Source organism: Oncorhynchus mykiss, chromosome 13 (genome assembly GCF_057628025.1).
Source record: "Oncorhynchus mykiss isolate SJ-2025 chromosome 13, ASM5762802v1, whole genome shotgun sequence".
Taxonomy (NCBI): Eukaryota; Metazoa; Chordata; class Actinopteri; order Salmoniformes; family Salmonidae; genus Oncorhynchus; species Oncorhynchus mykiss.
In genome coordinates this window covers 63,499,682-63,512,352 of record NC_143034.1, presented here as the reverse complement: position 1 = coordinate 63,512,352, position 12,671 = coordinate 63,499,682, and positions in this window count along the sequence as shown.

Genomic DNA, 12,671 nt, shown 5'->3' with positions numbered 1-12,671 from the left:
ATGGCCTTAAGGTCAGAGATGGAAGAGGAAGCAAGACATCTCACTGTCTCCTTTTTTTCTGGTTCATATACAGTCAATGAACTAAGCAGACCAGACCAGGCTGCTAATGCATTTTTGTCTGTGGGAGAGCCACCCCTTTGCTGAGGTTTCTAGGGCCTCAGGAGAGTGTAATGATCCTGTTTTGCGTAGAGCTGGCATCATTCCCCATTCTACACTGAACAAAAATATATAAACGCAACATGCAACAATTTCAAAGATTTTACTGAGTTAAAGTTCATACAAGGAAATAAATTAATTTGGCCCTAATCTATGGACTTCACATTCTACTGGGCAGAGGCGCAGCCACTTGGGAACAAGTCACAGTCAGTCTTAGTTTTTCCCACAAAAGGGCTTTATCACAGAGAAATATTCCTCAGTTTCATCACCTATCTGGGTGGCTGGTCTCAGACGATCCCGCAGGTGAAGAAGCCGGATGTGGAGGTCCTGGGCTGGTGTGGTTCCACATGGTCTGCGGTTGTGAGGCCTGTTGGACAAATTCTCTCAAACAACGTTGGAGGTGGCTTATGGTAGAAATTGTTACGTTAAATTCTCTGTCAACAGCTCTGGTGGACATTCCTGCAGTCAGCACGCTCCCTCAAAACTTGAGACATCTGTGGCATTGTGTTGTGTGACAAAACGACACATTTTAGAGTGGCCTTTTATTGCCCCCTGTGTAATGATCATGCTCTTTAATCAGCTTATTGATATGCCACACCAGTCAGGTAGATGGATTATATTTGCAAAGGAGAAATGCTCACTAACAGTGATGTAAACACATTCGAGCACAGAATTTGAGAGGAATAAGAATTTAGTGCGTATGGGAAATTCCTAGGATCTTTTATTTCAGCTCATAAAATATTGGACCAACACCTTACATGTTGCATTTATATTTTTGTTCAGTATACATCATTGGACAGGAAAATTTGCAACGCTCGCTCACTATAAAAAAATAATTGTTTTATTAGACAAGTTTAAAGATTGACGTTTCAGCCTTCAATGGCCTTCTTCAGAATAATCACAACGTGAATGGACAAGTTCATATAGGGCATAGGGAAGACGACTTGTGAGAAAACTCTCCTCAGCGTGTGGTGCTAATGAGAGACAGTGTGGTAGACCATACAGGTTGTTACTCAGGGTGTGGTGCTAATGAGAGACAGTGTGGTAGACCATACAGGTTGTTACTCAGGGTGTGGTGCTAATGAGAGACAGTGTGGTAGACCATACAGGTTGTTACTCAGGGTGTGGTGCTAATGAGAGACAGTGTGGTAGACCATACAGCTTGTTACTCAGGGTGTGGTGCTAATGAGAGACAGTGTGGTAGACCATACAGGTTGTTACTCAGGGTGTGGTGCTAATAAGAGACAGTGTGGAAGACCATACAGGTTGTTACTCAGGGTGTGGTGCTAATGAGAGACAGTGTGGTAGACCATACAGGTTCTTACTCAGTGTGGTGCTAATGAGAGACAGTGTGGTAGACCATACAGGTTGTTACTCAGGGTGTGGTGCTAATGAGAGTCAGTGTGGTAGACCATACAGGTTGTTACTCAGGGTGTGGTGCTAATGAGAGACAGTGTGGTAGACCATACAGCTTGTTACTCAGGGTGTGGTGCTAATGAGAGACAGTGTGGTAGACCATACAGGTTGTTACTCAGGGTGTGGTGCTAATGAGAGAAAGTGTGGTAGACCATACAGGTTGTTACTCGGGGTGTGGTGCTAATGAGAGACAGTGTGGTAGACCATACAGGTTCTTACTTGGGGTGTGGTGCTAATGAGAGACAGTGTGGTAGACCATACAGGTTGTTACTCGGGGTGTGGTGCTAATGAGAGACAGTGTGGTAGACCATACAGGTTGTTACTCGGGGTGTGGTGCTAATGAGAGACAGTGTGGAAGACCATACAGGTTGTTACTCGGGGTGTGGTGCTAATGAGAGACAGTGTGGTAGACCATACAGGTTGTTACTCAGGGTGTGGTGCTAATGAGAGACAGTGTGGTAGACCATACAGGTTGTTACTCAGGGTGTGGTGCTAATGAGAGACAGTGTGGTAGACCATACAGGTTGTTACTCAGGGTGTGGTGCTAATGAGAGACAGTGTGGTAGACCTTACAGCTTGTTACTCAGGGTGTGGTGCTAATGAGAGACAGTGTGGTAGACCATACAGCTTGTTACTCAGGGTGTGGTGCTAATGAGAGACAGTGTGGTAGACCGTACAGGTTGTTACTCAGGGTGTGGTGCTAATGAGAGACAGTGTGGTAGACCGTACAGGTTGTTACTCAGGGTGTGGTGCTAATGAGAGACAGTGTGGTAGACCGTACAGGTTGTTACTCAGGGTGTGGTGCTAATGAGAGACAGTGTGGTAGACCGTACAGGTTGTTACTCAGGGTGTGGTGCTAATGAGAGACAGTGTGGTAGACCATACAGCTTGTTACTCAGGGTGTGGTGCTAATGAGAGACAGTGTGGTAGACCATACAGGTTGTTACTCAGGGTGTGGTGCTAATGAGAGACAGTGTGGTAGACCATACAGGTTGTTACTCAGGGTGTGGTGCTAATGAGAGACAGTGTGGTAGACCATACAGGTTGTTACTCAGGGTGTGGTGCTAATGAGAGACAGTGTGGTAGACCATACAGCTTGTTACTCAGGGTGTGGTGCTAATGAGAGACAGTGTGGTAGACCATACAGGTTGTTACTCAGGGTGTGGTGCTAATGAGAGACAGTGTGGAAGACCATACAGGTTGTTACTCAGGGTGTGGTGCTAATGAGAGACAGTGTGGTAGACCATACAGGTTCTTACTCAGTGTGGTGCTAATGAGAGACAGTGTGGTAGACCATACAGGTTGTTACTCAGGGTGTGGTGCTAATGAGAGTCAGTGTGGTAGACCATACAGGTTGTTACTCAGGGTGTGGTGCTAATGAGAGACAGTGTGGTAGACCATACAGGTTGTTACTCAGGGTGTGGTGCTAATGAGAGACAGTGTGGTAGACCATACAGCTTGTTACTCAGGGTGTGGTGCTAATGAGAGACAGTGTGGTAGACCATACAGGTTCTCATGGTGTGGTGCTAATGAGAGTCAGTGTGGTAGACCATACAGGTTGTTACTCAGGGTGTGGTGCTAATGAAAGACAGTGTGGTAGACCATACAGGTTGATACTCAGGGTGTGGTGCTAATGAGAGACAGTGTGGTAGACCATACAGGTTCTCATGGTGTGGTGCTAATGAGAGTCAGTGTGGTAGACCATACAGGTTGTTACTCAGGGTGTGGTGCTAATGAGAGACAGTGTGGTAGACCATACAGGTTGTTACTCAGGGTGTGGTGCTAATGAGAGACAGTGTGGTAGACCATACAGCTTGTTACTCAGGGTGTGGTGCTAATGAGAGACAGTGTGGTACACCATACAGGTTGTTACTCAGGGTGTGGTGCTAATGAGAGACAGTGTGGTAGACCATACAGCTTGTTACTCAGGGTGTGGTGCTAATGAGAGACAGTGTGGTAGACCATACAGGTTGTTACTCAGGGTGTGGTGCTAATGAGAGACAGTGTGGTAGACCATACAGGTTGTTACTCGGGGTGTGGTGCTAATGAGAGACAGTGTGGTAGACCATACAGGTTCTTACTCGGGGTGTGGTGCTAATGAGAGACAGTGTGGTAGACCATACAGGTTGTTACTCGGGGTGTGGTGCTAATGAGAGACAGTGTGGTAGACCATACAGGTTGTTACTCGGGGTGTGGTGCTAATGAGAGACAGTGTGGTAGACCATACAGGTTGTTACTCGGGGTGTGGTGCTAATGAGAGACAGTGTGGTAGACCATACAGGTTCTTACTCGGGGTGTGGTGCTAATGAGAGACAGTGTGGTAGACCATACAGGTTCTTACTCGGGGTGTGGTGCTAATGAGAGACAGTGTGGTAGACCATACAGGTTGTTACTCGGGGTGTGGTGCTAATGAGAGACAGTGTGGTAGACCATACAGGTTGTTACTCAGGGTGTGGTGCTAATGAGAGACAGTGTGGTAGACCATACAGGTTGTTACTCAGGGTGTGGTGCTAATGAGAGACAGTGTGGTAGACCATACAGGTTGTTACTCAGGGTGTGGTGCTAATGAGAGACAGTGTGGTAGACCATACAGCTTGTTACTCAGGGTGTGGTGCTAATGAGAGACAGTGTGGTAGACCGTACAGGTTGTTACTCAGGGTGTGGTGCTAATGAGAGACAGTGTGGTAGACCGTACAGGTTGTTACTCAGGGTGTGGTGCTAATGAGAGACAGTGTGGTAGACCGTACAGGTTGTTACTCAGGGTGTGGTGCTAATGAGAGACAGTGTGGTAGACCGTACAGCTTGTTACTCAGGGTGTGGTGCTAATGAGAGACAGTGTGGAAGACCATACAGGTTGTTACTCAGGGTGTGGTGCTAATGAGAGACAGTGTGGTAGACCATACAGGTTCTTACTCAGTGTGGTGCTAATGAGAGACAGTGTGGTAGACCATACAGGTTGTTACTCAGGGTGTGGTGCTAATGAGAGTCAGTGTGGTAGACCATACAGGTTGTTACTCAGGGTGTGGTGCTAATGAGAGACAGTGTGGTAGACCATACAGGTTGTTACTCAGGGTGTGGTGCTAATGAGAGACAGTGTGGTAGACCATACAGCTTGTTACTCAGGGTGTGGTGCTAATGAGAGACAGTGTGGTAGACCATACAGGTTCTCATGGTGTGGTGCTAATGAGAGTCAGTGTGGTAGACCATACAGGTTGTTACTCAGGGTGTGGTGCTAATGAGAGACAGTGTGGTAGACCATACAGGTTGTTACTCAGGGTGTGGTGCTAATGAGAGACAGTGTGGTAGACCATACAGGTTGTTACTCAGGGGGTGGTGCTAATGAGAGACAGTGTGGTAGACCATACAGGTTGTTACTCAGGGTGTGGTGCTAATGAGAGACAGTGTGGTAGACCATACAGGTTGTTACTCAGGGTGTGGTGCTAATGAGAGACAGTGTGGTAGACCATACAGCTTGTTACTCAGGGTGTGGTGCTAATGAGAGACAGTGTGGTAGACCATACAGGTTGTTACTCAGGGTGTGGTGCTAATGAGAGACAGTGTGGTAGACCATACAGGTTGTTACTCGGGGTGTGGTGCTAATGAGAGACAGTGTGGTAGACCATACAGGTTCTTACTCGGGGTGTGGTGCTAATGAGAGACAGTGTGGTAGACCATACAGGTTGTTACTCGGGGTGTGGTGCTAATGAGAGACAGTGTGGTAGACCATACAGGTTGTTACTCGGGGTGTGGTGCTAATGAGAGACAGTGTGGTAGACCATACAGGTTGTAACTCGGGGTGTGGTGCTAATGAGAGACAGTGTGGTAGACCATACAGGTTCTTACTCAGGGTGTGGTGCTAATGAGAGACAGTGTGGTAGACCATACAGGTTGTTACTCAGGGTGTGGTGCTAATGAGAGACAGTGTGGTAGACCATACAGGTTGTTACTCAGGGTGTGGTGCTAATGAGAGACAGTGTGGTAGACCATACAGGTTGTTACTCAGGGTGTGGTGCTAATGAGAGACAGTGTGGTAGACCATACAAGTTGTTACTCAGGGTGTGGTGCTAATGAGAGTCAGTGTGGTAGACCATACAGGTTGTTACTCAGGGTGTGGTGCTAATGAGAGACAGTGTGGTAGACCATACAGGTTGTTACTCAGGGTGTGGTGCTAATGAGAGACAGTGTTGGTAGACCATACAGCTTGTTACTCAGGGTGTGGTGCTAATGAGAGACAGTGTGGTAGACCATACAGGTTCTCATGGTGTGGTGCTAATGAGAGTCAGTGTGGTAGACCATACAGGTTGTTACTCAGGGTGTGGTGCTAATGAGAGACAGTGTGGTAGACCATACAGCTTGTTACTCAGGGTGTGGTGCTAATGAGAGACAGTGTGGTAGACCATACAGGTTGTTACTCGGGGTGTGGTGCTAATGAGAGACAGTGTGGTAGACCATACAGGTTCTTACTTGGGGTGTGGTGCTAATGAGAGACAGTGTGGTAGACCATACAGGTTGTTACTCGGGGTGTGGTGCTAATGAGAGACAGTGTGGTAGACCATACAGGTTGTTACTCGGGGTGTGGTGCTAATGAGAGACAGTGTGGTAGACCATACAGGTTGTTACTCGGGGTGTGGTGCTAATGAGAGACAGTGTGGTAGACCATACAGGTTCTTACTCGGGGTGTGGTGCTAATGAGAGACAGTGTGGTAGACCATACAGGTTGTTACTCAGGGTGTGGTGCTAATGAGAGACAGTGTGGTAGACCATACAGGTTGTTACTCAGGGTGTGGTGCTAATGAGAGACAGTGTGGTAGACCATACAGGTTGTTTCTCAGGGTGTGGTGCTAATGAGAGACAGTGTGGTAGACCACACAGATTGTTACTCAGGGTGTGGTGCTAATGAGAGACAGTGTGGTAGACCATACAGCTTGTTACTCAGGGTGTGGTGCTAATGAGAGACAGTGTGGTAGACCATACAGCTTGTTACTCAGGGTGTGGTGCTAATGAGAGACAGTGTGGTAGACCGTACAGGTTGTTACTCAGGGTGTGGTGCTAATGAGAGACAGTGTGGTAGACCGTACAGGTTGTTACTCAGGGTGTGGTGCTAATGAGAGACAGTGTGGTAGACCGTACAGGTTGTTACTCAGGGTGTGGTGCTAATGAGAGACAGTGTGGTAGACCGTACAGGTTGTTACTCAGGGTGTGGTGCTAATGAGAGACAGTGTGGTAGACCATACAGCTTGTTACTCAGGGTGTGGTGCTAATGAGAGTCAGTGTGGTAGACCATACAGGTTGTTACTCAGGGTGTGGTGCTAATGAGAGACAGTGTGGTAGACCATACAGGTTGTTACTCAGGGTGTGGTGCTAATGAGAGACAGTGTGGTAGACCATACAGCTTGTTACTCAGGGTGTGGTGCTAATGAGAGACAGTGTGGTAGACCATACAGGTTCTCATGGTGTGGTGCTAATGAGAGTCAGTGTGGTAGACCATACAGGTTGTTACTCAGGGTGTGGTGCTAATGAGAGACAGTGTGGTAGACCATACAGCTTGTTATTCAGGGTGTGGTGCTAATGAGAGACAGTGTGGTAGACCATACAGGTTCTCATGGTGTGGTGCTAATGAGAGTCAGTGTGGTAGACCATACAGGTTGTTACTCAGGGTGTGGTGCTAATGAGAGACAGTGTGGTAGACCATACAGGTTGTTACTCAGGGTGTGGTGCTAATGAGAGACAGTGTGGTAGACCATACAGGTTGTTACTCAGGGTGTGGTGCTAATGAGAGACAGTGTGGTAGACCATACAGGTTGTTACTCAGGGTGTGGTGCTAATGAGAGACAGTGTGGTAGACCATACAGCTTGTTACTCAGGGTGTGGTGCTAATGAGAGACAGTGTGGTAGACCATACAGGTTGTTACTCAGGGTGTGGTGCTAATGAGAGACAGTGTGGTAGACCATACAGGTTGTTACTCGGGGTGTGGTGCTAATGAGAGACAGTGTGGTAGACCATACAGGTTCTTACTCGGGGTGTGGTGCTAATGAGAGACAGTGTGGTAGACCATACAGGTTGTTACTCGGGGTGTGGTGCTAATGAGAGACAGTGTGGTAGACCATACAGGTTGTTACTCGGGGTGTGGTGCTAATGAGAGACAGTGTGGTAGACCATACAGGTTGTTACTCGGGGTGTGGTGCTAATGAGAGACAGTGTGGTAGACCATACAGGTTCTTACTCGGGGTGTGGTGCTAATGAGAGACAGTGTGGTAGACCATACAGGTTGTTACTCAGGGTGTGGTGCTAATGAGAGACAATGTGGTAGACCATACAGGTTGTTACTCAGGGTGTGGTGCTAATGAGAGACAGTGTGGTAGACCATACAGGTTGTTACTCAGGGTGTGGTGCTAATGAGAGACAGTGTGGTAGACCATACAGGTTGTTACTCAGGGTGTGGTGCTAATGAGAGTCAGTGTGGTAGACCATACAGGTTGTTACTCAGGGTGTGGTGCTAATGAGAGACAGTGTGGTAGACCATACAGGTTGTTACTCAGGGTGTGGTGCTAATGAGAGACAGTGTTGGTAGACCATACAGCTTGTTACTCAGGGTGTGGTGCTAATGAGAGACAGTGTGGTAGACCATACAGGTTCTCATGGTGTGGTGCTAATGAGAGTCAGTGTGGTAGACCATACAGGTTGTTACTCAGGGTGTGGTGCTAATGAGAGACAGTGTGGTAGACCATACAGCTTGTTACTCAGGGTGTGGTGCTAATGAGAGACAGTGTGGTAGACCATACAGGTTGTTACTCGGGGTGTGGTGCTAATGAGAGTCAGTGTGGTAGACCATACAGGTTGTTACTCAGGGTGTGGTGCTAATGAGAGACAGTGTGGTATACCATACAGGTTGTTACTCAGGGTGTGGTGCTAATGAGAGACAGTGTGGTAGACCATACAGGTTGTTACTCAGGGTGTGGTGCTAATGAGAGACAGTGTGGTAGACCATACAGGTTGTTACTCAGGGTGTGGTGCTAATGAGAGACAGTGTGGTAGACCATACAGGTTGTTACTCAGGGTGTGGTACTAATGAGAGACAGTGTGGTAGACCATACAGCTTGTTACTCAGGGTGTGGTGCTAATGAGAGACAGTGTGGTAGACCATACAGCTTGTTATTCAGGGTGTGGTGCTAATGAGAGACAGTGTGGTAGACCATACAGGTTGTTACTCGGGGTGTGGTGCTAATGAGAGACAGTGTGGTAGACCATACAGGTTCTTACTCGGGGTGTGGTGCTAATGAGAGATTGTGTGGTAGACCATACAGGTTGTTACTCGGGGTGTGGTGCTAATGAGAGACAGTGTGGTAGACCATACAGGTTGTTACTCGGGGTGTGGTGCTAATGAGAGACAGTGTGGTAGACCATACAGGTTGTTACTCGGGGTGTGGTGCTAATGAGAGACAGTGTGGTAGACCATACAGGTTCTTACTCAGGGTGTGGTGCTAATGAGAGACAGTGTGGTAGACCATACAGGTTGTTACTCAGGGTGTGGTGCTAATGAGAGACAGTGTGGTAGACCATACAGGTTGTTACTCAGGGTGTGGTGCTAATGAGAGACAGTGTGGTAGACCATACAGGTTGTTACTCAGGGTGTGGTGCTAATGAGAGTCAGTGTGGTAGACCATACAGGTTGTTACTCAGGGTGTGGTGCTAATGAGAGACAGTGTGGTAGACCATACAGGTTGTTACTCAGGGTGTGGTGCTAATGAGAGACAGTGTTGGTAGACCATACAGCTTGTTACTCAGGGTGTGGTGCTAATGAGAGACAGTGTGGTAGACCATACAGGTTCTCATGGTGTGGTGCTAATGAGAGTCAGTGTGGTAGACCATACAGGTTGTTACTCAGGGTGTGGTGCTAATGAGAGACAGTGTGGTAGACCATACAGCTTGTTACTCAGGGTGTGGTGCTAATGAGAGACAGTGTGGTAGACCATACAGGTTGTTACTCGGGGTGTGGTGCTAATGAGAGACAGTGTGGTAGACCATACAGGTTCTTACTTGGGGTGTGGTGCTAATGAGAGACAGTGTGGTAGACCATACAGGTTGTTACTCGGGGTGTGGTGCTAATGAGAGACAGTGTGGTAGACCATACAGGTTGTTACTCAGGGTGTGGTGCTAATGAGAGACAGTGTGGTAGACCATACAGGTTGTTACTCGGGGTGTGGTGCTAATGAGAGACAGTGTGGTAGACCATACAGGTTGTTACTCGGGGTGTGGTGCTAATGAGAGACAGTGTGGTAGACCATACAGGTTGTTACTCGGGGTGTGGTGCTAATGAGAGACAGTGTGGTAGACCATACAGGTTGTTACTCGGGGTGTGGTGCTAATGAGAGACAGTGTGGTAGACCATACAGGTTGTTACTCGGGGTGTGGTGCTAATGAGAGACAGTGTGGTAGACCATACAGGTTCTTACTCAGGGTGTGGTGCTAATGAGAGACAGTGTGGTAGACCATACAGGTTGTTACTCAGGGTGTGGTGCTAATGAGAGACAGTGTGGTAGACCATACAGGTTGTTACTCAGGGTGTGGTGCTAATGAGAGACAGTGTGGTAGACCATACAGGTTGTTACTCAGGGTGTGGTGCTAATGAGAGACAGTGTGGTAGACCATACAGGTTGTTACTCAGGGTGTGGTGCTAATGAGAGTCAGTGTGGTAGACCATACAGGTTGTTACTCAGGGTGTGGTGCTAATGAGAGACAGTGTGGTAGACCATACAGGTTGTTACTCAGGGTGTGGTGCTAATGAGAGACAGTGTTGGTAGACCATACAGCTTGTTACTCAGGGTGTGGTGCTAATGAGAGACAGTGTGGTAGACCATACAGGTTCTCATGGTGTGGTGCTAATGAGAGTCAGTGTGGTAGACCATACAGGTTGTTACTCAGGGTGTGGTGCTAATGAGAGACAGTGTGGTAGACCATACAGGTTGTTACTCAGGGTGTGGTGCTAATGAGAGACAGTGTTGGTAGACCATACAGCTTGTTACTCAGGGTGTGGTGCTAATGAGAGACAGTGTGGTAGACCATACAGGTTCTCATGGTGTGGTGCTAATGAGAGTCAGTGTGGTAGACCATACAGGTTGTTACTCAGGGTGTGGTGCTAATGAGAGACAGTGTGGTAGACCATACAGGTTGTTACTCAGGGTGTGGTGCTAATGAGAGACAGTGTGGTAGACCATACAGCTTGTTACTCAGGGTGTGGTGCTAATGAGAGACAGTGTGGTAGACCGTACAGGTTGTTACTCAGGGTGTGGTGCTAATGAGAGACAGTGTGGTAGACCGTACAGGTTGTTACTCAGGGTGTGGTGCTAATGAGAGACAGTGTGGTAGACCGTACAGGTTGTTACTCAGGGTGTGGTGCTAATGAGAGACAGTGTGGTAGACCGTACAGGTTGTTACTCAGGGTGTGGTGCTAATGAGAGACAGTGTGGTAGACCGTACAGCTTGTTACTCAGGGTGTGGTGCTAATGAGAGTCAGTGTGGTAGACCATACAGGTTGTTACTCAGGGTGTGGTGCTAATGAGAGACAGTGTGGTAGACCATACAGGTTGTTACTCAGGGTGTGGTGCTAATGAGAGACAGTGTGGTAGACCATACAGCTTGTTACTCAGGGTGTGGTGCTAATGAGAGACAGTGTGGTAGACCATACAGGTTCTCATGGTGTGGTGCTAATGAGAGTCAGTGTGGTAGACCATACAGGTTGTTACTCAGGGTGTGGTGCTAATGAGAGACAGTGTGGTAGACCATACAGGTTGTTACTCAGGGTGTGGTGCTAATGAGAGACAGTGTGGTAGACCATACAGCTTGTTACTCAGGGTGTGGTGCTAATGAGAGACAGTGTGGTAGACCATACAGGTTGTTACTCAGGGTGTGGTGCTAATGAGAGACAGTGTGGTAGACCATACAGCTTGTTACTCAGGGTGTGGTGCTAATGAGAGACAGTGTGGTAGACCATACAGGTTGTTACTCAGGGTGTGGTGCTAATGAGAGACAGTGTGGTAGACCATACAGCTTGTTACTCGGGGTGTGGTGCTAATGAGAGACAGTGTGGTAGACCATACAGGTTCTTACTCGGGGTGTGGTGCTAATGAGAGACAGTGTGGTAGACCATACAGGTTGTTACTCGGGTTGTGGTTCTAATGAGAGACAGTGTGGTAGACCATACAGGTTGTTACTATGGGTGTGGTGCTAATGAGAGACAGTGTGGTAGACCATACAGGTTGTTACTCGGGGTGTGGTGCTAATGAGAGACAGTGTGGTAGACCATACAGGTTCTTACTCAGGGTGTGGTGCTAATGAGAGACAGTGTGGTAGACCATACAGGTTGTTACTCAGGGTGTGGTGCTAATGAGAGACAGTGTGGTAGACCATACAGGTTGTTACTCAGGGTGTGGTGCTAATGAGAGACAGTGTGGTAGACCATATAGGTTGTTACTCAGGGTGTGGTGCTAATGAGAGACAGTGTGGTAGACCATACAGGTTGTTACTCAGGGTGTGGTGCTAATGAGAGACAGTTTGGTAGACCATACAGGTTGTTACTCAGGGTGTGGTGCTAATGAGAGACAGTGTGGTAGACCATACAGGTTGTTACTCAGGGTGTGGTGCTAATGAGAGACAGTGTGGTAGACCATACAGGTTGTTACTCAGGGTGTGGTGCTAATGAGAGACAGTGTGGTAGACCATACAGGTTGTTACTCAGGGTGTGGTGCTAATGAGAGACAGTGTGGTAGACCATACAGCTTGTTACTCAGGGTGTGGTGCTAATGAGAGACAGTGTGGTAGACCATACAGGTTGTTACTCAGGGTGTGGTGCTAATGAGAGACAGTGTGGTAGACCATACAGGTTGTTACTCAGGGTGTGGTGTGCTGTGGTCAATGTCTCCACCTATTGACGAAAAACAGAAGTAAAACCAGCAAACAACAACTGGAAAACTGGACAAGCTTTTTTCAACTACAGTAGGTGTAATTGATATACCACCATTACTTTATAATATATGTTGGGTATTGAAAATGAAACAACAGGGCTAAGCAAAACTAGGAATAATAACACAAAACATCATAA